At 38.4% G+C, this 22,040-nt stretch overlaps 1 pseudogene; it reads left to right on the top strand.

The window, feature by feature from the left end:
• Positions 1–8,051: 8,051 nt before the first annotated feature.
• LOC117978133 (U1 spliceosomal RNA) lies at positions 8,052–8,227 on the top strand (annotated as a pseudogene).
• The last annotated feature ends 13,813 nt before the right edge of the window (positions 8,228–22,040 follow it).

Below are 22,040 nucleotides of genomic sequence, written 5' to 3'. Positions count from 1 at the left end.
ACAATTCAAGATGAGATTTGGTTAGGGACACAGCCAAACCATGTCAGTATTACATTTTATTGCAACTATTGGCTCAATAGTTGCACTATGTATTTTTGTTTAAAGTTATTGCTCAAGCGTTTACCATATATATTGTTAACTTATCACAGTTTATTCTTAAGTACTATTATATCATCTCCCAAGTAATATAAAAATCTTACAGCAGTATATAAGCAGTCCTGGCTTTTCGTGGTTCTTATATGCAGGAATTTTTGTTACTGTGCTTTGATTAGATAACATGTATAATTCCTTCATGGACACAGTGCAAATTTCACTTTCCACAGTGTATTAACTACGTGTAATTTCATTCAGTAAAAATTTTGATGCTGGTTTTTAGTACAAAAATTAGTAAGTATTTAATGGACAAGCATGATGATCAGTGAGCAATCATGCTCTCTCTGTGAAAGTGTGCTGGTTATTTGTCGCTGTGTACCTGTGCGTCTGTATGAATTTAGTTTAGACAGATATCAAGGTGTGTAGTTGTGTAAACTACTTGTCCTCCAGTCATAAACTCACATAATTTAACTTCTAAAGCACCATCACTGTTGGATAAGTGTCCAAGTCACCTTTATTCATTTGGATACCTCCATGAAAATGTTAAAAAGCTGCTTTTTCCTAACAAATACAACTTTAATCGTCCAGCTAGTGGACCAAGGAGTTATTTCAATGTTTAAAGCCTGCTGTCTTAGACAAACTTTTCAACAGACTACTGAAGCTACAACTGGAGATCATGCAATTTTTAAGCTAAGTTTTGAAAGATATATTACTTAAAAATGCAGTTGAAATACTTAAGCATCATGGCAGCAAAGAAAGTGAGTAATATGTGCGTGCAGTACAGCAGAAACTTGTATTGCTCTGTGAAAATAACATGCAGGATACCAACAGAATGCAAGTGGAGCTATTGGCTCATTTTGCTCCTGCTCGTGCAGAACTTTTCATGTCAGGCCGTCTCCTGGGCTACTGGTGAGTTTATGGATCGGCCCAGCTGTAGTCTATCCTGTTGTTCCTGAAGTGGGGTGGAGGTCACCAAGCAGCCTGCAAAAATGTTAGAAAATAAGAGTCAAGCAGGACTTCTGATGCCCCCAGATCATGTTATTGTTATGATCAGCCATCCACAGCAAGTGTCTTATTTGCATTATATCTGGTGATAGCGATGGATCTACATTGCTGTTGCCTCTTGTAACCCATGGCGTGAGAATGCAAAATTATATCCGATGATAGTGATGGATCTACATTGCTGTTTGCCTCTTGTAAACCACAGTGTGAGAATGCAAAATCCAGGGTTAGGAGTGCAGTCAGTGGCAGTGTGACTAGGTGTTTCTCTATATGATACTAAGAAAAATACAGCCCAGGAAACTGTTAGTGCTTTCATTTTGTTTCACTATAGGTCTGCCTGGATGATCAAAACAGATGGGAAGGAGCCATGGTGGGGCAATGATCCTGTTCTGTTGCCTCCTGGAGATTCAAGCATTATATATGGAGAGCTATCATCTCTACCCCTCCTCCCGGTTTACTCTCATGGTGAGGTCAGGTAGAGTTTAGCAGGGATGTTCATGTGAATATCGTCTGTGTTTGTGAATAGGTTCGTATTTCAGTTGCAAGCAACATGATAACTTTAAAGTTCAGTTGCTGGTTAATAACTGTCTTTTTTATTAAGTTGATACTGAACTTGATGTCTTTTTGCAGCACTAACAGAGATTACTGGTGCTACCTTTTAGCTTTTGATCATTTATGCAAGCCTAGATCTTTAGATTTACGTTGTAAAAGGGGTATTTTTTTCAACATTTTTTTGGTGAGAGTATTAAAGTTGACATTATTATGATCACAAGTGTAAACAGGTATATAAGGAAGTGGCGATACATTGTTAAGACTGCTGTTATTCATGATGCTTAGCCAAATGAAGGTGCAATTAATACTGCCATGTAGAACTGGAATAACGTCAGCTCAGGAACAGCAGGTTTAGATAGTTTGACTGTAGTGAATTTTCATGAATGGAATAGTTAATCATTTTAGTGGATCTTGGGGGTCAATTCAGGCTGTTTTACTTGATCCACTTCTTATCATTATCCTTACAAAGTCTTCTGAGATAACACAGCACTGATAGTTGCTAACAGACTTTATATCTACCATGTTATTAGCATTTTATCTTGATACACTGATAAAATAAGCTTCAGGAATACTTAAAAGATTGCAATGGCTTCCAGCTGCCAAATGCTAGATTTAATTATTTTTTAGGACCAACATGTGGGTTTAGACACACCACTTGTGGTGCAGCACACATGTATTATCCAAACTGAAATTAGGAATTCAACTGAAGTCCATGTAGAGTCAGAAAATGTGAATATTTGGAGATGATCTAGCTCACTTTATTTTGCAGAAAAGAAAACAGATTCAGGGAAAGGGCATGCATTGCCTAAGGGGATTCAGCAGGTTTGGAGCAGAAATGCAATACAATCTCTGTTCTTTTGCTTCTCGGATCCAGAATTTTTTCACAATACTGAACTACTTATGTTTCTGATTCCTTATTTTTTCTGTTTTATATTTTGCCAATATTGTCTTACCAAGATCCTATTCTTTACCCCAAATATTTAAATTCATTACCACTATTGTCTCTTTATAAGTAAAAGTACTAGTTGTTATTATAAATGATTATTTGATCACTTTTCTTTTTTTTTGGGTCCAGTGCAAAGTTAGTAACAAATAAACATTATAGGCCTTGGCAATCCAAGGGGAGCTCAAGTCCTCCAGGGCACGTCAGGAAAAGGCTAAACGACAGCCGAGCTTCGAGTGGACAGAATACAGCTCTCATATGGACTGTTGAGTATTTGATATTCTTCAACAATTTCATTCATCTTCAGTTTTTTCGTCTTTGAAGTGATGGATTTAGTCCTTGCTATACTCGACTTTCAAGTTTCTTTTGAAATAATTATAGATTCACAGGAAGTTGCAAAAGGTACAGGGATGTCTTAGGTACTCTTCACTAATTCTCCCAGCGGTGACGTCTCGCATAGCCATAGAGCATATCAAAACCTGGAAACTGACATAGGTACAATTCAGAAAGCTTGCTCAGATCACAACCATTTTGTTCACATTTGTTTTTGTATGTATGTGTGTGTGTATGTGTGTGCATGTGTTCTGTGCATTTTTACCCCGTGTCGATCTCTGTAACTACAACCTCGACAGTCAAGATACAGAACTGTAGCCTCACCACCAGGCTCCAACTTGCAATCTTTGTGGACACTCTGACACATTTTCCTCCACCTGTTCCCCTTGGCAATCCCATAGTCTGTTCTCCATCTTTACAATTTTATTTCTATAATTTATATAGATGTAATTGTACAAAATCGTATTTTTGAAGGGAAGAAACAAGTCACAGATATTTTTGTTCGCACTGCAAAATAATCTTTAACACTCATTTATTTTATGTTCTATTTGTCTCAAAAAATGTGCTTTGTTCTTTCCCATATTTTCTGATATCAGGATAGGAAATCAATAGCAAACAAAACATAATTCCATTCATTTTTTTCCACAGCTTGTTTTTCACTGCTGTTTCCTAACGCTTATTGTTCCATTTACTCTTTCTCTCTGTTTTCCACCACATAAAAGTAACTTTGTGTTCTTTATCTCTTCTAAGAAAACTTGGTAATGAGTCTTTAATGTGAAGCCCGGACCACCCTTGTTTTGATTTTGTGTTATGGGTGTTCTTTTGTGTGATCGCTTTCATGGAGAGTCCTTGTGAAGCTGGGCTTTTCCAATGGTTTGTCAAAATGGAAATAGATATTTAACAAACCAAACACAAAATGACCTTGCTCCAGGAATGCATCATTTCTGAGAAAACACTACCTCTTCCAACTAGAGATTGTGAATATTACTCATATTATCCTTTACTCCCTTTTATTAAAACTGTATTTTTTTTTACACATTTGTATAACTCGGCTAATGAAATGTGAAACTAAGTGATTGCCTACCAATTACAATTGATATTAATGATGCTAGTGGGAGGCCACCTCTACAGTGGCTGCGCCATGTCTAGGGACTTTCTAGCTTTGCTAAGTTATATGAGATTGCCTACGTACTAAATGCAAGCTTACTCATGCACATAGGAAACCATTTGTATTAATATGATTAAGAAGCCCTGCCTAACCCTGATGAAAAATTACTTGAAAATAACAGAAGACAGAGTCCTTATTTTAAAGTACATTAACTATTGGGAGTAATTACTATTAGTCCAAACACAACTGGATCTAATGAGACTGAATAGAAACAAATTAGACATAATTGGAAGCTAAGCAAAAGTCAGTTAAATTCCTATAATTTTACCTTTATAAAAATTATTGAATTAAATGACCTGGAACCATTAGCAGAGGAAATGAAGCCATGAAGAATATTTCCAGGAAACTATTACCTTTTTTGAGGGAAAAATATTGTTTCACTTAATGATTAGAGTTTAGTAAAATGTAGCTTAATGAATTTTGCTGCCTTAGCAGTTTAATAACTTCAAATGAAGTAATTATGCAAATTTTTTGATAGTTTTACCTACAAAGTAATGCAGGAGTTGTTTTAAGGAATCCAGGAGTAGAATTTATTTGATAGAATAAAATAACATATTTATAAAAATCAGCAAATTCAGATGGTTTGGAATAAAGATATGATTGCTTTTACTCAATATTCACTTTAGGGCTGGGTTAGCTGTGTGGGAATTGCAGTTGACCTGTTGTAGAAATTGTATGCTTGGAAATATATCACCACATTGCTCCATGTAGACTCCCTCTGTGATTCAAGTCTTGTTCCTACAGCACTGCTGTCAACCCTCAACCACCGTCACCCTATAGACCCCAAGTCAGTTTGTATTCAGTAATGCAAGTGGTGTTCTGTGCAACTGGTCACCCAAGAACTTGGTGCTAAGAAACTGAGAAAGTGATGACCAAGACAATCTCATCAAAACACAGCCAAGGCCAGTCACAGTATCATAATTTCTGCTTTCTGGATGTTCAAGGAAATGTAGATCATGACTCCTTCTGTGATGCCTCATTATCTTCAAAAGGAGCTATAAGCATACACTCATTTCCAAATGTGATGGAATAAGATTGCAGTTTCAATTAGGTCCTAAAGTATAATTAATTATATAATAGTTATAAAAATATTAATTCTGTAAGGACAGTCACAAAGGAAAGAACAGTAGCAAATAGGCCTCAGGAAATATATCAAATGAGATGTTCAGGTGTGATGCAGCTTTGTACATACTATGCTAAATACGTTATGTCTGTAATTAAACCAGCTGCATACACAATGCAGGTGTGGCAAATTCTTTGCTGAAACATGTATGCCAGTTTCCTCATTTTTTAAAATGACAAGGGCATGCTTAATCAGGTTAGAGTGGATAGATTATGATATTATCAATGCACTGGACAAATCCATTAATGATACAGTGAGATTTTGTGCAGAAAAATGGAATAGAGAGGTGTGAATCCAAACTTTGAAGAATAAAGAACATACATTTGTAATTAAGAAATATCTCTCACTTTCATCCCTTATGTGCCACACATAGCACAATCCAGCCCTACCCAGACATGACTCTTACATATATCACTCCTGACAAAGCCGGCCTGGCAATTCAGACCTGGAGCCCGAGGAAAAGAGAGGAATCCCATGATTTCTGGCAAACACTGCTGCTTCTTTTGTAGTGGTGTGAGATGAATGCCTCTACATGCACACAAGTGCCATGTTGAGGGGGATGAATCTTTCAAGATTTGTTTAAAGTCAAATAATGTGAAGGTCCATGACTGACCTCCAGGCCTCTCAGAGCTTCAGTTAACTCCTTTGTGTTAGGGGATGTTAGAAGAACGTTTACAAGTCAGAGCAGGTGATGCTCAGGAGCAAGAGTGAATGGGAAGGAGGAACCCAAACAGGTCCAGCACAGAACATCAGCATCTGAGCATCAAGTCTACCCCTGAGAAAAAGTGGTCCAAAGGTTTGTGTGGACCCCATTCTCCAGGCCTTACAAACCCTGTGATTTCTGCCTCATTCTGTCCTGTCCTGTCACTTTGAGTCTGAATTGGAAGAGAGAAAAACAGTAACTAGATCAGTAAAGTAAGGAGGAGTGAAGAGCAGGAAGGTGGAAGTCGTGGTGGTGGAAGATGGAAACCTCCTCGCATGAAATAGAACAGTTTGGATGTCAGCTGTCACTGCTCTAGATCTCCTAAAACCCACTCCATTTTTATTAAAAATATACATTGCATTTTTCCAGTGTACACGATATCATGTTAAGAGTTCATAAAGTTTTGAGGATGTGAGTCATCAGAAAGGAGGTTTAAAGAACCGATTATTTTGGTGGTCTGGCTCCTTTACCCCAGAAGGAAAAGATGCCATTTTGCTTATGCCCTGTGCTGAATTTCAGAATGCCTGTCAACCCAACATGCTTCAGCATGAACTTTAACTCCAAAAATCAAAAAGTACCAGGATCAATTTACAATCCTAGCTATATGATATTTTAGAAATTACAAAGCCTGTAAATGAGCTATTTTGTCAACTTCGTAGATGAGAAATCTAAGAGTAGGTTAGTCAGTTCTCTTAGATTTCTCATATCCACAAAGTGGATAGAACATCTAATTTAGAGGCTTGTTGAAGGATAGACAGAAATGGCATTTATAAAGTATCTAGTGAAACTACTGCTAGGGATTATATGCTCAGTAAATCATGAGCACTATAATCACAAATAATTTGATCTTTGCCAGTGTAAAATGTATTTGTCTGTCTGCTTGGTTTTTCTCGGAGGCATAGTTTCCCTCTGTCACTCAGGCTGGAGTGCAGTGCTGTGCTCACTGCAACCTCTGCCTCCCAGGTTCAAGTGATTCTCCTGCCTCAGCTGGGATTACAGGAGCCCGCCACCATGGCCCAACTAATTTTTGAGTTTTTACTAGAGATGGGGTTTCACCATGTTACCCAGGATGGCCTTGAACCTTGGCCTCAAGTGATCCATCCACCTTGGCCTCCGAAAGTGCTGGGATTACAGGCATGAGCCACTGTGCCCGGCCACATTTATTTTAATTCAGAGAACAATTTTTCAGTAAGGTTGTACAAATGATTGTCCTACATTCCTGCATGTTTGAAACTCTTTTTCTCTTTTTGTCTCCATATATGAATGACAGTTTGGCTAGGTATAGAATGCTTGGTTTACACTTTTTATTGTTCATAAATCTATAGTCTTATCTTTGTTCCCATCCTCTATACCAGCTTGAGTAGGATTAGAGTGTGGGATTCACCTATAAAACTCTATACCCATTGAACAAGTCCTCTTTTCCCCCTCCGCTAGTCCCTGGCATCTGTCATTTTACGTCTCTGTTTCTAATAGTTTGACTACTTTAAAGACCTCATATAAGAAGGATCATGCAGCACTGTGTTTGTATTTTTGTGACTGGTTTATTTCACTTAGTATAGTGTCCCCAAGGTTTATCTATGTTATGACATATGACAGGATTTCCTTCTTTTTTAAGGCTGAATAATAATTTATTGTTTATATACCACTTTTTAAAATCCATTCATCTCTTGACAGATATTTAGGTTGCTTTTACCTCTTGGCTATTATGAATAATGCTGCAATGAACATGAGATGAACAAGCTTCTTTTTATCTCTTTACTTTTGTTAGAAGCTTTTAATTCCTGATTAATGAGTTCTGAATGTATGCAGAGGTCTCTACCTGGCAGTGACCTAAAGCCTTGTCTTCTGCCACCCCACTCAGCCTTCAGATTCATGTCTCTAGATTCTTGAGGTTGGGAAATGTTTCCCTAGCCACCATGGTTTTGCATTCATTGGCCATTCAGGTTTTCTGCTTTGCCATCTTCCCCCGGGGGTTTCCTTATCCTCCTGGAAGCACAACTAGGCATTTAAGTCCATGTTGACTGTATTTTACCTGCTATTTCTATGTGTTTTGCAATAAGGGCTTTTCAAGATACCCATAACTTGTGGCTAAAAATGAGGTTTGTTCCAATGTGCCTTAGAAATATCCAGTTTCATACTTACCTGGCAGGGCAGATACCATGATCTTAAAGGCAGTTTTCCCAGGGCAAGGCTTATCCATTCCACTCTGGATCCATTATAGGGATATGCTGATCCCTGGAATTGCCCCAAATGTGGGAAGCTCTACTGCAAAATTTTTGGTAGTGAGCGATGGCATTATGCATTCATGTATGAATTCAACTGAGTATCCAGTTTCATACAAATAATAATAACATCTTCTATAAAATGTATTCTTGTGTATTAACACATGGGGCTCTCTAGTACTCCTGCTGAGATATATGGGAATCTACCCTAGTTTTGCCATTTTCTCCTAACATCAGTCTACTTCTTTTAATATTCATTGCTTCTCCCCATTTCTGTAGTTCAGTGCATGTTCCTTTCCTCTGCAGGAACTACTTCTCTTTCCTCACCCAACTCATAAATCCCTGCCTCCCACCCTAAGGGTAGGCACATGACCCAACCTGGGAGATCAGAATGTCACACCCCCAATACAGGATTGGTTTGTGAGTAGGCAGATGATTCTGTCCATGCACAGAACTAAGTAGAAGAGAGTTTTTACACCTCAGCTTAGCTTGATGCTAGCAGAGAGCTACTGGAGTTCTATTTCCTCCTCTAGGGAAGAAAAGGATTTTGGTTTGGAGATAAAGCCAAGATACCAAGAAAGCGGGAATGAAAGACTTAGAGACAGGGAGTCCTGGCCCCTTTTCAGATGCTCAGATGCTGGCACTAGCTTGAGGCCCAGTTCTGCTTCTGCTCTTCCCAACAGCCCCTTTTCAGATGTTGGCACTAGCTTGAGGCCCAGCTCTGCTTCTGCTCTTCTCAACATTTGGTAAGGGGAGCTCCCAATTTCTTTTCTAAGATAGCTGGTTTGACTTGGATATCCATCTCTTCCAATCAAGGGTCCTGATTCCTTGTCATTGTCATCAAAAAAATTTGTAAATATTTCACTTCTTGCTGACATGCTTTTGGTGTTGAACAGAGTGATTTGCACAGATACAATCTCTGCATCTTAATAGCTTACATTCTAAGAGCTGTACACCTGGCACTCTTTCTCTGGAACTATAACTGCTACATTCAAGAATCTTTATTAATAATACTTTTCAGATATATAGTTAAAAAATAATTTTAATAGTTGAAAGGCATCCATCTTTCCAAGAGGTTTAGACATACTGCAATTGAGTGCTAAGTGACTTTTATTTTGTATTTTTGTATTTTTTAATATTTGTATTTCCATAGGTTATTGGGGAACAAGTGGTACTCAAGATGGATGAAGGACTTAAATCCAAGACAAGAAACTATAAAAATTCTAAAAGACAACATTGGAAAAACTCTTCTAGACATTGGCTTAGGCAAGGATTTCATGAACAAGAACCCATAAGCAAATGCAATAAGAACAAAAATAAATAGCTGGGACCTAATCAAACTAAAGAGCTTTTGCACAGCAAAAGGAACAGTCAGCAGAGTAAACAGACAACACACAGAGTGGGAGAAAATCTTCACAGGACTGATATCCAGAATCTACAATGGACTCAAACAAATTAGCAAGAAACAAACAAATAATCCCATCCAAAAGTGGGCTAAGGACATGAATAGACTTTTAGGTTACTTTTAGGTATTTGTGTGTGCAGACCTCTTGGTGTCAAGGCTAAACTGTTCCTTTCTCTGACACATAGGAAATTGATGCACAATACCTTGCAGTGTATAATTCCAGGCCCCTAGGCATTGGAGACTGGGTTACCTTTTCACTCAACTGACAGTTGATACATTGTTTGCACTGAAAAATCTGGCTTTGTTGAACCACACCAGTTTGTGTTTTTAATTCCAAATGTTACCTTGTTATGAACTATTTTTTTGTCCTTTCCTCTAGAGAAATGCTAATGCTGCTTGCTTACATGGAAAGTAAAGTTAAGGAGTTGGTGTTGACATTTTGACTTGCTGTCACAGGCAAAAAAGAGTAGTGCTGTTTTTGTGTGTTTAATTTTCTTTCACTTTCCCCACTCTGTGTATTGGAGGATGCCTTTAGCAATAAGTAGTCCTTATCGAGGTCACTCACTCATTAACCACAAACCACTGACAGTAATATCTTTACTAGATATTTTGCTTCTTTTGATTAATTTGTCTCTATTTCCTTTGTTCTAAAGCCTATAGTGAGTAATCATATTTGGAATAATAGTAGAGCTCCCTGCTGTGTTTTCATTTGCTTAAATCAAGACTTAGCTGATGTATTGAGGAACCAAGACTGAGATGTGGGGCTAGGAGGGCCTAGGGTCTGTCAGGCACTCTTCAGTGACTTGAGGTGCTGAATGACTCACACTGTACTGGGAGATGACCACCTGTGTGCATCCAACACTGTCACAGATAGTGCCATTGAGCCACCAGGAGCAGCCACAGACCATCAGTGGTTGTGCTTTGGAATACGCAATTTTGTGTTTCTGGTGAGCTGTAATCTTTTCTTTTCCCATAGAATTATTTTTCATTGAATTATGCTATTAAAACTCATCTTTGGGTTTCTTGTAACGTCATTGCCGAGAACGTTATTTTTGCATTTCACAGTGATTTCTTGAGGAGGAAGTAAGAAGTAATTGTTTTCTGGACTCACTGTCTGAAAAACTTGCACTTTACTAAAGCGATTGTTTTATTTACACTAAGTAACAATATGAGTTTTGTTAGCTTTTTGGATGGACTACAAAGCATAAAACCAACTTTGTTCCTCATCTCTGGCAAAGATGGAGGGTTGTTGGCTTGCGTTGTGTGATGAGTCTTATACCTGGCTCTGTCTGCTCTTGCCTTTTGCCTTACATTTCAAAGACCTCACTTTTTTCTTTTCTTTTTTTTTTAATATTTTATCATGTGATTTTATATACATTTTAAGAAAATTTCTTTTTTGTAAAAAAAGCAAAGCATAAATAAAATAGGGTAGACATTTCTTCTAAGGTTATGTTGAATCTAACCCAAACTCTTATCAGAGAAAACTCTTCTTTAGATGTAGCCTAAAGCAGGAAGCAACAAACCTGTATACAGCCAAAGTATCATCTCAAGGGCCTGCATTCAAATCTCACACATGTGGCTAGAAAGTGATCTCTTTCGCCCTTATTTCAAGGCCTAATCTTAGGTTACATACTAGTTAAAGAAGCTTCAGTATGCAATTTCAAAGCCTGTAGTAGATGTAAAATGAGAAAAATAGAAATAAGGAGAAAAGCTGCTACATGAGGACACTGACAGCAAGGAAACGGAGAGAAAAACTCACAAAGTAAGTGGAAAAATAGACCAATGCAAATAACCCCACATAGTTTAACAGACCTCATCATATCTATTGTGTACATGTTTGTATGACATAGATTATATCTATTATATGTAACCCAGTGTTCATAGTGTTGACTTAGAAATTATCAATCAAATTCAAAGCTTTTAGGCTTTGAAAATTGTTTGAAAAGATTTTCACCCCAAATATTTAAATTATTTAAAAAAATTATTGTTGATTAAAGTTGTAATCCTCAATTAATTAGAAGTTTTGGCTATCCAGAGACCTTATATTCCAAAGACTTTAGAGAGTTGTTTGTTAGATGACATAAATTATTACCATTATCCTACATTTAAACTTCTAATTTACGTAAATTGTGAGCAAAATTGAGAGCCACACAAATATTCAATCTCTGAAGCTCTTATGGCAGCATTGATCAAATAGGTTAGAGAACACATGAATACAGCTTTATTGCCTTCTAGTTTTACTGCAAACGTGTTATTTAATAGTATGCAAATGATTGGCTAGATGTACAGACCGCCAGGGCCTTCATAGCAAACAGGTTTTGTGTTTACCCTAGCATACAAAAATGCTTCATCTACGATGTATGTTGTAACTGTGTGTATTGTCTACCCTAGCATGCAAAAATGCTTCATCTAAACTGTATGCTATAACTATGTGTACTATATTATCTATAATTATATTTCTCCTTGGTTTAATATTAGATATTTTCAGGTACAAGAAATGTATGCACATTATAGATTCAATGCATGCAGGTTATATGTGTAAATATTTATTGATAAGAGGCATTAAACCCCTGCCTTCTGTGCTGGATAAACTCCTGAACTTAGCCTCCGAAACACCACAGTAGCCTCCCTGGTAAGCACAGGGCTCTTTCTCTACCCTTTTGTGTCTCCCACGCTCCCACTTGTCTACAAGAGCTGAGTGTAGATCAAGAGCAATAAAGTTCATTTCCCCAAAATAAGGCGTAGCGTTCAGGTTTTGTGATACCTGATTGGTTTACATTGTTTACAGGTGGGGCCTCGAAGGGGTAAAAATCAGAAGCTTCTTATTCTGAGTGCAAGGGCAAGATCATTGAGCAGACATTGACCTCCCTTCAGACATTTCTTGGGAGAAACAGAATGAGAATTTCAGGGGCCAGTGCCTGCACCCTACTAGCTGTGGCAGCCTGGTGCTCATCTACTTCTCCAGCTTGGGAAGGCCTAGGTTAACCCCAGTCTTTGGAGGCATTGTTAATTCCTCTTCTCTCCCTGCTTCCCCGTGTTTGTGTTCTGGGCCCGGTGTAACACTGAGGTTCAGAATTGCTTTCAAGAGAGGAGCCCATTTCTGTGTCTATGCAAGGCTGGACAATTTCTCCAAGTGGTTCAGCCTGTGGGGGTTACGGGGGCAAAAGCATCTCAGCTAGTAATAAACACTGCTTTGCCTCTTGCTTTTTTATTTTTATTTTTGCAAAACTTCTCTGTAGGTGTGTATTTCTCTAGAGGATTTCAAAAATTCTCTGTAGGTGCGTATTTCTGTAGAGGAAGGAGTGGTGACTGGGCCAGGGTGAATGGATTATTTGATCTATATTATCTTGAATTTTATATCTTTTATTTTAAAATTTGGGTATGTTTTGAAGTAGGAAATCAATGCACATGGCTAAATATCTAAAAAGTGTAAAAGTATACATTGAAAAGTCTTCCTCCTAATCTCGTAATTGTCTCCATTTCAGTCCCCATGGCCACATCATGAGGCTACTGATGTCATTAGTTTCTTTTGCGTTCTTCTAGGGTTTCTGTTGGCATATGCAAGCAAAAATAAATGTATACCTTTATGTTTTCTCTTTTTACAGCAAGGACAGTTTATTAAACACACTGTTTTAAACCTTATTTTTTCTCTAAATAATATTTCATATAAGTCAATATGTAGACTTTATGTATTTTTAAAATGAAGACATAGCATTCCATTGAACTTAGACAATAATTTACTTAACTAGTCCAAGATTGAAGAATAAAATTATTTTGAATCTTTTGTTAATAGTTAATAGCTTCGATGAGTACACTTATGCATACATTATTTTACACATGTTCAAGTATGTTGTATAAACCCCAAAGTGGGAATGCTCTGTCAAATATTACAGTTATTTGCAACTTTGATAGATACTAATTGCCCTTGATAGAGGTAGTAAAAGCTTACACTCCACAGCCTTACTGATGATATATATTATAAAAATTTTAGTTCTTGCCAATCTAAAGGTGAAAAATGTTATTTCATGGTAATTTAAATGCTTTTCTCGTTTTATAACTGAGGTTGACATCTATCAAAAAATTATTTGAATTTTTCTGAGAACTATTTATCTTTGAATCCTTTTCTGTTGTTTATCTTTTCCTTCTTCATTTCTAAAACTTCCTATACAGAGAGATTCACTCGTTATCTGTGATATGATTACAAATGTCTGCCCTCCAATTTGTTATATGTCTTTAGATCCAAATACATTATTTTTTGCCATGTAGAAATTTTTAATTTGTGTGTGATAAAATGTTAATACTTTATGGATTCTGGATTTTCAGAAATAAAAAGGTCATCCTCACTTCCAGGTTTTAAAGAAATTCTTTAATGTTATTTTATGTTGTTGTATAGTTTTATTTTTATTCACATTAAAGTTTTTGTCGTATTTGGAATTTATTTTTGTATGTGATGTGGGAAATGAATCTAACTTTATTTTTTCATATATCTTCCTAGTTGTCCAAACATCAACATTGTTGAAACATCTCATCTGTCCCCTTGATGTGAGATGGCATCCTAATTTCCTTTACTTAGAGGGGTGGTGTCTGGGGATGAGATCACCTGGGGTGTAATCATACGTCTTTGACTGGGAGTGGGGCTGAAAAGGAGTTCCCATGTTCCTGGTCATGTGATGTGTGGTCATGTGATGTGGAGAAGATCTCCTGTGACATGGAGCTGGAGGAGGGAATAGGAACTAGCTCTGGCTCAGAGGACACAGACTTCCACTGTTTTATCAACATTTAGGAGATTTTCTTGAATAAATGCTTATTAATTTGCATCTGCCCTTAGGTCAATTTCCAGAGACTTTAAATGTGTTTTATAATTTTTACCAGTTAAACAGTTGTTTCACTGCGGGGAAAAGAGTATCCCAAGCTCCTCTCCTCTGGAAATCTTATCAAATTCTTTTTTAAGTCCTTCAGTAATGGTTAATTATATATGTGTATATCATATTTACATTTATATTTATTGATATAACAGTTATGCTTGGTGTTTCATGCATATATGATAGCATCTTATGTGTTCATAAATTTTAAAAGTTGTTTTCCATGTGATCTGATTTATTTGCTTGAGAAAAACTTTTTTCTGGTAGCTTCATTTGGGGACTTGCTCGGTGGTAATTTTTAAAATGACAGCTTTATGCAGTATTTTTATGATCTCCTCTTTTACCCAGGAGTGATTACTTCTTTATTTTCCGCTGTGTTAAAACTAGGTGGTTTCTCTTTCTACTCCCTTCCAGGCCTCTCACTACTAGAATTCGGTCAATGAGAGTATCCGTGGCATGTTATTTAGTATTTGTTATTTTGCTATTACATACACTTCTATTTCTAACATTTGATTTACTGCTTTGAATGATCCACTTTGAGTCCTGGCTGTTATAGCTGAGTTGACCAAGTCCTCCTCCTCAGACCCCCACCTGTGTGTGTGCACATCGTGTCTCTCAGCTCTGGAGCTGCAGATGATGTCAGGGTCTCAGCAAACGAGACCCCTCAAAGTTGAAAACTGTACAAACATCGTATGCAGCAGCCTTGATCTACCCTATGTCTTCCATTCTTTCCTCCTTCTTCTTCTACTTTTTGTTAGTTTCGATATTGGTTTATTTCCAGGGGATATGGCATTTATATTCATTTTATTACCCTGGTTCTCATGTTTATTTTAGTTTTAGTCAATGCAATTCACAATTATAATATTTCACCATAGTTTTTCCTTAGTTACCTCTTTGTTGGCTAAAGTTTGTTCTCTGGGACTTTTCCCAAGTAGGAAAATATTCCCTGAGTTTGTGTGTATTTAAAACTGCCTGAAGTATACTTTGAAATTAGCCTGACTAGGTATAAAACCTTTGGTTTTCATTCCACTTTTTGAATATCTTGTAGGTAATGGGCCACTGTATCTTGGCATTAAATTTTGCTAGGAAAAAAATATGAGACTAGCCATTCTCTTTTTTAGGAGTGGCTTGATTAAAGGATCTTTTCCTTAATGTTTCTTTAAAATTTTCTAGGGTGTTCTTAGTGTTTCCTTTTCTGTGGAACCTAATTTTATTCTGGAAAAGTTTTGCTGAATCAGTTCTTAAAGGGATTCATGCTCTTTCAATGCTGTCTTTTTTTTTTTTCTTTCCATACCTTCCTTTTTTGATATATTTTAGATTGTCTCTGCTTATCTTCTATAGCCACTGTTTGCCTTCTAATAATTTTTAGATTTTCCCTTTAATTTTACTGTATTTACTTTTACATTTTTATTTATATTTTCTATGTTCCTTACTGAGTTTTCTAAAGTCTGTTTTAATTTCTCTACTTCTTCTAGGTTCACCTTCATTTCTATGAAGATTTTGGTTTTTCTTCATGTTTGCTGGTTTTTGTCAGCACATTTTTTTATTCTAACGTTTCACCACTTCTTTCTCTGAGTTCTTATATTTCTGCTTCATGGTCTTCCATTTTTGATCTGACAGCTCCATTAAGTTTTCATTTCATGGCAAAATATTTGGGTAACATTTTCATCTTGCTTTTGGCATTGATTTTTGTTGTGTGATCTTTCTCCATTGATAAGTTTGCATTTTTCCCCATAGTTTTTTCTTATAGTGTCTTTACATAAATCAATAATTATTAATTACTGAATTAATTGAAATGTTTTGAACCAATAATTTGTGAAAAGTTTCTATGAAGAAGAAAGGAGGAGGCAAAGTTGTCTTGCAAACTTAGCAACCCAACAATCTTCTCCTTCACCACCATAGAATTAGATGGCTTCTGCAGATACAGCTAAGTCTTCTCCTTCACCACTGCAGAATTAGGAGGCTTCTGCAGATATGGCTAAGTCTTCTCCTTCACCACCGTAGAATTGGATGGATTCTGCAAATATGGCTAAATCTTCTCCACCACCATAAAATTAGATGGCTTCTGCAGATACAGCTAAGTCTTCTCCTTCACCACCGTAGAATTGGATGGATTCTGCAAATATGGCTAAGTCTTCTCCTTCACCACCATAGAATTAGGTGGCTTCTGCAGATACGGCTAAGTCTTCTCCTTCACCTTCATAGGATTAGGTGGCTTCTGCAGATATGGCTAAGTCTTCTCCTTCACCACCATAGGATTAGATGGATTCTGCAGATACGGCTAAGTCTTCTCCTTCACCACCATAGAATTAGGTGGCTTCTGCAGATATGGCTAAGAGCTTAACAACCCAACAGTCTTCTCCTTCACCACCATAGGATTAAATGGCTTCTGCAGATATGGCTAAATCTTCTCCTTCACCACCATAGAATTAGGTGGCTTCTGCAGATATGGCTAAGTCTTCTCCTTCACCATCATAGGATTCAGTGGCTTCTGCAGACACGGCTAAGAGCTTAACAACCCAACAGTCTTCTCCTTCACTGCCATAGAATTCAGTGGCTTCTGCACATACACCTAAGTCATCGGCTCTTTGTAGAGCATCACCTTCTCTGAGTGAAACTCAGTCCAGAAAGGCTTCGATGACCTCGGTCCATAGAGGTTCTGAATCCATTATTACAAACAAAGAATACAACTTTTATATTTCAGAGTCCCTGGCCTTCAGCCCTTTCTGAAATCAGCCACCACTGTGCCTTTAAGCCATCACTGTGCTTTTCTTCCTTTGGTCTTCCATGGCTTGCTTGATTTCAGCTGTTTAGAGTCTCTATATGTACTTTTGAGTCTATGATCCATTTCTATTTACTCCTAGTTCGACTTAAAATGAAATTGTATTTTAAAATATATTCTTGCTGTTTTTAGTATTATTTTCAGGAAGAGTAGTGAGAAATGCTGTTTATTCAACTCTGGTCATACCATGTCCCCTGATTGTATTCTCTTCATGCATCTCTAATAGAGCTCCTAGACTTTTCCAAGGCTTCTATTGAAGTGACTTAATACATGTTTGTCAATGTTTCCTACATTTTCTACTCTTCATATGTCTCATATATGATGCTTCTGTAGGAGTCCCCAGTGTTTGGGGGACTCCTACTCTTTTGGAGTAGTCAAACTCTGAATGTATAATATTTCTTTTCCCCTGCTTCCATCAGTGGTAGTAGACACCCTGGAGGGTCTAATTGCAAGCATAACCACCCAACAGTTCTCTCCTTTAGTTTAGAGCCCTGTAGTCAGTGTTGGCCAGTAAGTTGTCGTGGAGCACCCAGAGTGGACACTTCAACAGGGTCTGGTAGTCAGTGCTGGCCAGTAGGTTGTCATGGGGTACCCAGAGTGGACACTTTGACGTGGTCTGGGAGCAGAGCATTATGTCCACTCTTGAATGATAGCTGGGACACTTTGGACGGTGGAACCAACAAAATCACAGGCTTCATGGATGACCTGGGATTTTCCTGCATTCAGTCGGTAAAAAGTGTGAAGAGTATTAAGTCCCTCTGAGATTGAGAGGGAACGTAATTTTAAGAACAACTGGCATCAGATCGTTTATTCATTTTACTTGACAAGAATTTACAAACATCTTTAATATGTGCCACAACCATGGACTAATATAAAATAGAATACAAATGCACAAAAGAGAACAGAAAAGTGGAGAATGTCAAGTAACACACAGAGAAAAATTATTACTGGCCGGGCGCAGTGGCTCATGCCTGTAATCACAGTCCTTTGGGAGGCTGAGGCAGGTGGATCATCAGGTCAGGAGTTCGAGACCAGTCTGACCAACATGGTGAAACCCTGTCTCTACTAAAAATACAAAAAAATTAGCCAAGCATGGTGGCGGGCACCTATAATCCCAGCTACTCAAGAGGCTGAGGCAGGAGAATCACTTGAACCTTGGAGGCAGAGGTTGCAGTGAGCCAACATTGCACCACTGTACTCCAGCCTGGGCAACAGAGAGAGACTCCATCTCAAAAAAAAAAAAAATAAGTACTTGAGAGGATATGAAAAACTGTTCCCCAGAGGTGGCATAATTTGGAAGTCATAGTGTATGTTGGTGTCAAGGAAATAAGTGAGTTCTTTTTTTTAAAGAAAGGTGTTTTGTTTTGTTTTAAAGAGAACAAGGTTCATTAACAATATGCAAAACAGATGGAATGCAGTCAATAACGCTATGAAAAATCACTTCCTATACAGAATGAGAAAGCATCAATAACATTTTAGCCTTTATTTTACTGTTTAGTAGAGAATTATCAGTATAGTGTTTTCACTAGTTATCAGCATCTTAAGGGAAGTACTTATGTGTGTTGTACCTTTTGAAAACTGGAATCATAGATTGCTCTAAATTATTGTATTAAAAATTGAAGTAATGATAACTATTCAGCTGGAATGTCAGGAAAATGTTGAAAATGACCAAGAGTTTACCAGGAAAAGGCTGCAAGGTAGCACCCGGTCATACCTTTAAATGACAGACAAACACAGACACATACACACAAAAGCAATATTTAAGTAGAGGAAACTTGTTAGCGCTCCTGTGTTTAGAGGAAGTAAAATGAGTCGGATTAGTGCTTTCCATCGTGATTGCCTCATCTGTGCTTGGAGCCACTTGGGAGGATTCTGTTGGCTTTATCCTGGCACCGACTAGCACTGCACAGCGTAGAAGGCACAAGGACTGAAAAGGTCATGTCTTTCTGCTCGGAAAATTTGAATGGTTATAGAGTGCAGAGGGCCCATGCAAAATGCTCATTATCTGCTGTGTCTCTTGTTTTCAAAATTCTTTATCAGGTTACTGGCAATAAAATGCTGTTCCCTTTGGTTACCAGACAGTGAGGCATTTATACCAGCAAGTCACCTGAGAACACAGCAGCCAACATTAATGAGTTGAAAGTACCACTGGGACAGTGAAGAATTGACAAGACTGCTGGCCTGCTGATCTTGTTTATCTTGCCTTTTTTTTTTCTTTTTCAAGGTTTATTTGTGGAAAGTCCGTTTTCGTTGCTTATGTGCTCATCTGTGCTGCTTTAAAATGCCTTCGTGGTGGCAGAGAGTAATTAGCATATAGAGTCTGGAAACCAACTTTTAAATTTTATTAATGAGCTGAGTTTAGTTGCCCTTTATCTTTTAACTGACTCCAGGAGCATTAATGAAAAGTATATAAATATGAATACAGGTGTAGTAATAAAAAAGAATTATCAGTCACCCTTAATTTAATTGGTGTCACCTTAGCCTTTAGAAGGGTAATAGGATAGTATTGCCACCTGCAATCATTCAAGACTATTTTACTCACTACAGTAATTAGCTCACTTTAAAAAATTAGGTGACCTTTCAAAAGTGAGTAAAATAGAATCTGGTGAGAACCGTTAAGACACGTTTGGGAATATAGCATTGGTAGAATATCATAGATATTTAGGGTTTCGAGCGACCTGTGGACATTTTGTGCAACTTCTGCTAATGAAAGAATCTCTTGAAAGACTCTTTTCGTGCATGGAGTTACTAGGCATCTAGCAACTGGAGGTTATATCAATGTGTCAGATACTCCACAGTCTCTCTTCTAATATTACTTGCAAAATACCCTGTAGACTAGGAAGCATGTTTGATCTTCTTGGTTATAGGTGCAATTTATTCAACCAGCGTTCGTCTATGTGCATTGAAGTCCATTATGGCTACTTTTGGCATGGAGACAAACACAAAACATGGCCTCTGAAGAGCGTGTATGCTGGGATTTGGGATAAGGCATATAAAGAATAACTTTACTAAAAAGCTGAATATTACATCATATGAGTTAAACGCTCTTGCCAAGAATTATCAGTAACCATAACAGCTGATGAAAGTGGATGTCACTGCAAATCAAACTAGTGGGCATCTCTTGTTTCTTAGCAAAATTTTCCACATTAAAGAAACCCTTAAAACGACATTTTTACTTGTAAGATACACAAGAGACATATTTGATTTAGGAGATATTCAGAGCAGTTTTCTGCCTTTGTTGCATATGTACATCAAAGTGCTTTAGTGATAGTTGCAATTTTGGTAGTTATCTGCCACGTTAAAAATGAATTCAAATTAGTATATTTTGACCTTTCAATTTAATTGCCACAAAGCAAAATTCACTAGTATTCAGTGCTTCCCATCAAGCGGAAATCCAAAGCATGTTTTCCCATTAAGGAGACTCCTTCTCTTCTCACAGATAGCAAATTTCCAAATGAGGAGAGAGCTGGTTGAAGGACCATGATGATGAGCCAATGATAGGTGTTATTGACCTTTCCTGAAACAGCTTGACTTCTGAACATTTTTTGAACTTATACTTGAGATACAGTAGATTTGATATCACACATTATAATGGATGGTTTTCTGATAGGACCTGACCATTTACTAGCCTACGTCCTTCTAGTTTTCTACATAAACTCTCTACTGCAGCAACTAATGATAATTATTATTATAGTTGCTAACATTTGCTGATCTTATTGTTTTCTAGGCACTGTGCTGAGAACTTCATATCCATTTATTTCATTTTATCTTGAGAGGTGACAGCGTGCTGGCAGCCCTTGCAGCCCTGGCTCGCTCTCTGTGCCTCCTCAGCCTTGGCGCCCACTCTGGCCACGCTTGAGGAGCCCTTCTGCCCACCGCTGCACTGTGGGAGACTCTTTCTGGGCTGGCCAAGGCCGGAGCCGGCTCCCTCAGCTTGCAGGGAGGTGTGGAGGGAGAGGCGCAGGCGGGAACCGGGGCTGTTCACGGTGCTTGAGGGCCAGCGCGAGTTCCAGGTGGGCGTGGGCTCCGTGGGCCCCACACTCAGAGCCGCCAGCCTGCCCACAAGCCCCGGGCAGTGAGGGGCTTAGCACCTGGGCCACCAGCTGCTGTGCTTGACTTCTTGCTGGGCCTTAGCTGCCTCCGGCAGGGCAGGGCTTGGGACCTGCAGCCCACCATGCCTGAGCCTGCCTCCTCCCCCAACCCCCCCATGGGCTCCTGTGCGGCCTGAGCCTCCCAGACAAGGGGCGCTCCCTGCTCCAGAGCTGTGCCTAGTCCCATCTACCGCCCAAGGGCTGAGGAGTGCGGTCGCATAGTGCGGAACTGGCGGGCAGCTCCACCTGCGGCCCTGGTGCAGGATCCACTGGGTGAAGCCAGCTGTGCACCTGAGTCTGGTGGGAACTTGGAGAATCTTTATGTCTAGCTAAGTGATTGTAAATACACCAATCAGCACTCTGTATCTAGCTCAAGGTTTGTAAACACACCAATCAGCACCCTGCGTCTAGCTCAGGGTTTGTGAATGCACCAATCAGCACTCTGTATCTAGTTAATCTGGTGAGGACTTGGAGAACCTTTATGTCTAGCTAAGGGATTGTGAATGCAACAATTGGCACTCTGTATCTAGCTCAAGGTTTGTAAATGCACCAATCAGCACTCTGTGTCTAGCTCAGGGTTTGTAAATAAACCAATCGACACTGTATCTAGCTAATCTAGTGGGGATGTGGAGAACTTTTGTGTCTAGCTCAGGGATTGTAAATGAACCAATCAACACCCTGTCAAAACTGACCAATTAGCTCTTTGTGAAACAGACCAAATGGCTTTCTGTAAAATGGACCAATCAGCAGGATGTGGGTGG

Source organism: Pan paniscus, chromosome 16, assembly GCF_029289425.2.
Source record: "Pan paniscus chromosome 16, NHGRI_mPanPan1-v2.0_pri, whole genome shotgun sequence".
Classification (NCBI taxonomy): domain Eukaryota; kingdom Metazoa; phylum Chordata; class Mammalia; order Primates; family Hominidae; genus Pan; species Pan paniscus.
This window is presented reverse-complemented; position numbering and strand designations above follow the sequence as displayed.